The 5,282-nt window shown below is 42.0% G+C and overlaps 1 pseudogene; it reads left to right on the top strand.

Moving 5' to 3' along the window:
- The first annotated feature begins 174 nt into the window (after positions 1-174).
- On the top strand, positions 175-1,217 carry LOC101992297 (annotated as a pseudogene).
- Positions 1,218-5,282: the final 4,065 nt, after the last annotated feature.

Genomic DNA, 5,282 nt, shown 5'->3' with positions numbered 1-5,282 from the left:
AGGCCAGCCTGGTCTACAAAGCGAGTTCCAGAGCAGCTAGGACTGTCACACAGAGAACAACAACAACAGCAACAGCAAAGTGACTGTTCCCCTGGGATCATACCGGAGGGGACTTGCTGGGTACAACTGTGGACTTGTCCATGGACCACGCAGCTGTTTGCTCATATGGGCCCAGAAGTGAGTGCCACTTTGTGCTCAGTGGTGGCCCATGAGGTGCTGGCCCCATACATATTCATTTCGAAGAGAAAGACAGGCAGCTAGACCAAGATCATCAAGATGATGCCAGAATTTCAGAAAAGTTCAGTTCGTATCAAGAACCCTACAAGAGTAGAATAAATAATCTATGGTCACATTAAAGGAGGATCTGAGGCTGGGCGGTGGTGGCGCACGCCTTTAATCCCAGCACTCGGGAGGCAGAGGCAGGCGGATCTCTGTGAGTTTGAGGCCAGCCTGGTTTACAAGAGCTAGTTCCGGGACAGGCACCAAAGCTACAGAGAAACCCTGTCTTGAAAAAACCAAAATAATAATAATAAAAAAAAATAAAGGAGGATCTGCCAAACTTCAGATAATAACAGAGGTTTTCCTACAATGAGAAAAGATGACCTACATCATAATATCATTGACAACTGTAAACTCGTTACAGATGAATGTCGAAGACAGTCATTGTAGTTAAAGGAGTGTTACTCTATTGAAGTTGATCCTGTTCTCTGTGGAAGAGAAGCTCCCTTACATGGTAGAGTGGTATACTAAATTGCATGGTTTGCTTGTTGAACAAGGCATATCGAAAGCCACACTTAAAAGAGATTGTGGCAGACTCTGATGTTTTGTTCATGGAAGGGTGTGAGAATTTCTTTGGTAAACTTCAACAGCACAGTATCCCTATGTTCATATTTTTGGCTGGTATATGTGACATGCCTGAAGGAGTTATTCATCCACTGGAGTTTGTCACTTAAATGTTAAAGTAATATCCAACGGCATGGGTTTTGATGAAAATGGAGAGCTGAAAGGACTCAAAGGAGAACGAAGTCATGTATTCAGCAAGCATGATGGTGCCTTGAAGAACACAGACTTTCAGCCAACTGGAAGGCAACAGCAACATCATTCTGTAGGGAGACTCCCAAGGAGACCTAAGGATGGCAGATGGCATAGCCAACGTTGAAAACACGCTGAAAGTTGAGTATCTGAATGACAGAGTAGAGAAGCTTTTAGAAAAATAATGAACTATTATGATAATTGTTTTAGTAAAAAAAAAAAAGACTCATTGCAGGTTGTCAACTCTATTTACAAACGACATTATAAACCGACTGTTTGCCAGGGACGTCTCCCACAGGTGCTGCTCCAACAAGCACTGTCATTTTGAGAAAAGACCCTCATTTTTTAAATTTATAATACATTCTTTTTTCCTGTTCTTTTCTTTTTCCTTCTTTCTTTTGTTCTCTCTTTTGTGGTTTGGGTTTTGAGAGTGTTTCTTTGTCTAACCTTGACTGTCCTGGAACTAGCTCCGTAGATCAGGCTAGCCTCGAACTCTCTGAGACCCACATGCCTCTGTTTCCTGAGAACTAGGATTAAAGGTGTGCACCACCTTCGCCTTGCTATAATACAATCTTGTTCTTATGGTTTTTTTCCTTTTCCTGGCGGAAGTATCTTCAGATGTGTTGAAGCTATAAACCGAGCCCCTTCTTCCCACCTCCATCTCACTAGATTGTTTTTAAGGCAATCTAAAACTACCTTAAGGCCAAAATTAGAAAAAAATTAAAAGAAAGTAGAACCTGGGTACAAGTCTCAATTCTCGTATGATAATCGAGGACCATCCTCCAGGTTGTGAGACTGCAGCAGCACAGGGGTTTTCTAGACTCTCTTGATTGTTCAGTTTGTTCTGTTAAACAGCTATGCTGAGATACAGTTCACAAGCCTTCTGATTGCCCCTGTTCTACCTGTAACTCACCATCCAACAGTCAACATTAAAGCATTTTCATCACCCCTGAAGGAGACTTCCTTTAACTATCATCCCTATTCTTCCCTGCTGTTGGGCACTAACCTAACAAACCAATGTTCTACCTGTGTTGCTGTTACTATTCAGGACTTTTGCTAGAAATGGAATCATATAGTAAGGTGTGTGTGTGTGTGTGTGTGTGTGTGTGTGTGTGTGTTTATTTATTTAGTTTTTAGTGTTGCTCTGTGTTACAGCATGTTCAAATCAGTTAGTCATTTTTTTATAGCTGAAAAGTATTCCAGTTACATGTATATAACCCATTCGTCTATCCATTTGATAGTTGTTCAATATTTGAGTTGATTTTATATTTTGCCTGCTGTCAATTATGCTGCTATGTGCATTCATGTATATATTTTTGGGTGAATGTGTGTTCATTTCTCTTGGGGTGAAGTTGCTGGGTCAGATAGTGCTGTCTAAGGTATTGCAATGTTTCCACAATCATCTGTCTGCTCCTCTTCTGTGTGTGTGTGTGTGTGTGTGTGTGTGTGTGTGTGTGTATCCCGAGGACTGAGATGTGCCTTGTGTTGTTAGATTTTGAGTCACCTCCATTTTAATTCCTGTAGTGCAATTTACATTGCATCAGCAGTGTTAAAAGTTCCTTTTCCCCACATCGTCTCCAGACTTTGCTTACATTTAAATTTTGAGACTTGATTTTTATTTTATGTATATGTGTATTTTGTCTACATGTATGTCTGTGTGCTGTGTGAGCATAGTGTGTTGTCAGAAGAGGGTGTTGGATCCCCTTCTATGCTTGTGAGCCACCATGCGGTTGCTGGGAACTGAACCTAGGCCCTCTGGAAGAGCAACCAGTGCTCTAACCCCTGAGTCATCTCTCTAGCCACTCATTGATTATTTTTAAATTAATTTTATTGGTAAGTATGATAGTGCATGCTTTTAATCCACAATTCAGGAGGTGGAGGCAGGCAGATTTTTGTGAGCTCAAGGCCAGCCTGGTCTCCACAGCAAGTTCCAGGCCAGCCAGATTACATAGTGAGAACTTGTTTCAAAATATTATTTTTTTTTAAATTACTCGTGTGTGTGTGTGTGTGTTCGTGTGTGTGTGTGTCAGTATGGAGTTATATGCGTATGAGTGTGGGTTGCCATGGAGACCAGAAGTAGGTATTAGATAATCTTGAGCTAGAGTTACAGGCGGTTGTGAGCTGCCTGATGTCAGTGTCAGGAACCAAATTCTGGGCCTCTCCACATGTGGTATATGTTCTTTAGTACTAAGTCTTTGTTCTGATTCTATTAATGGTCATAATTCTGACAAATCAAGTAAAATCTCTCAGTGTCAAACACTTTTTCATATATTCATTGACCACTTCTAACAATTGTTCGATTCTGTTGTCTACTTATTGATAGCATTCTTTATTCTTTTGGCACTTAATGTCTTGAGTTCTTTCTATACTTTAGATCAGTGGTTCTCAACTTTCCTAAAGCTATGGTCCTTTAATACAGTCCCTCACGTTGCGGTGATCCCACAACCATAAAATTATTTTGTTGCTACTATAATTTTGCTGCTGTTAGAAATCATAATGTAAATATCTGATATGCAGGACATCTGATATGTGACCCCTAAGGAGGTCATGACCCAGAGGTTGAGAACCACTGCTTTAGATAGTAATACCTTATCAGATAGCTAGCAAGGAGATTCACCCATTCTGCAAGCTGTCTGTTTTCTTCATTGTGAAGCCTCGATTTCTTGTAAACCTTGTTGGTCAGTTCTTGGATTTTCTGAGTTGCTTAGGTCCTTAGCAGAAAGCCCTTGCCCATGTCTTTATCCTGACTTGTTCTCCTGCTTTCTTCTAACAGTTTCAGAATTCCAGGTCTTATATTAAGACATTTGATCCAGGTTGAGTTTTGGGCAGAGAAGAGCCAAGGACCTTGTTTTATTCTTCTGCATGTGGAACCCACTCTTTCGCACTGCCATACGCAAAAGAGTCCCTCTTTTCTCCCATGTATGTTTTTGACACTGTTTTCAGATTAGGTGGCCATAGCTGTGAGTTTATTTCTGGTCACTTTGTTCTCATCAGCCTACTTACCTGTTTGCCTTTACCGTGCTATGGTGATAGCTCTAGCATTACACTGTTGTGCATCCACATGAATTTTAAGGTTACCTTTTCTATTTCTGTGAAAAGTTTCCTGTCCTTCATCAAATTTGGGACTGACTCTGTAGCCGAGACTAGCTTTGAACTCTCGGTCTTGCCGGTGTTGGGATTACAGATGAGAGCCGTATAACCTTGTCTTCATCTTTCTCAGCTCCTTGACTTGCATTGTGCAGTTGATGTGCCCAGCTCACTTGGTCTCCCCCCTGCCATCTCAGCTCTCCCTGTGAGTCCTTCAGTGAGGTGTTTAAGGTTCCAGCACTGTACTTTCAGCTCCAGAATTCCCATTGGCTCTTTTCAAAGCTGGAGAGATGGCTCAGCAGTTAGGAGCACACACTGCTCCTCTAGAGGATCCTAGCTGGATTCCCATCAAACACGGATGTCTGTAACCCTAGCTCCAGGTCAGAGCCTCTGTGGGCACCTGCTCTCATGTGCACATGCATATAATAAAAATAAATCTCAAAAAAAAAAAACCCCTAAAACATTGTTCTTTATTGAAGGTCTCTGTGATATGCCATGTTCCCCCTTCCTTAGTCTTATGAACATGTGTAACAGTTCTCTCTGTTAGTCCTGGCATTCCGCCACCTCATAGGCAGCTTCTGCTGCCTTCAATTTCAAGATGGTGGGCTATACATTCTGTTCCTGCTCAGACCTCTCGTTGATGTTTAAATTTGACATTAGTAACAACTAATTGACCTTAGAACAACTCTGGGGCTTGTTACAGGTGTGTTTATGGGTAGATAGATCAGGGTTTTGGTAAAGATGGTTCTCCTGTGTTTGACTTCCTCAAGCTTCTGGTATCTTTGGGTAGGACCGGTACCCCTCCCTGTGAGCTCTCATTATTATCTACTCCACATCCGCTCCACCACCTCTGCAGTGTGTGCCCAAAATCCCTCCCAGGGTTTCTTCCTGCTCCCTTCCAGATACCATGTTCCGGTAGGGTTTAACTGGCTGAGCAGGGTACAAGGACAACAAGGATGTCTCTTAGAGCATAAGGATCTTGGATTCCCCTGTGGCTGTGCTGGACCCCTCCCTCATAGCTTCTGTAGGATACGGGCTCTGTATGAATATCCCTAAAACTTTGTGTTGAAAGCAGAATAATCATGGCTCACAATAATTCCCTTTTCTGTCTGGCTCAAGAACACAGGAAGAACAGAGATCAACAGTGAAAAATTTTATTTCGT

Source organism: Microtus ochrogaster, chromosome 8 (genome assembly GCF_000317375.1).
Source record: "Microtus ochrogaster isolate Prairie Vole_2 chromosome 8, MicOch1.0, whole genome shotgun sequence".
Lineage (NCBI taxonomy): Eukaryota > Metazoa > Chordata > Mammalia > Rodentia > Cricetidae > Microtus > Microtus ochrogaster.
This window is presented reverse-complemented; position numbering and strand designations above follow the sequence as displayed.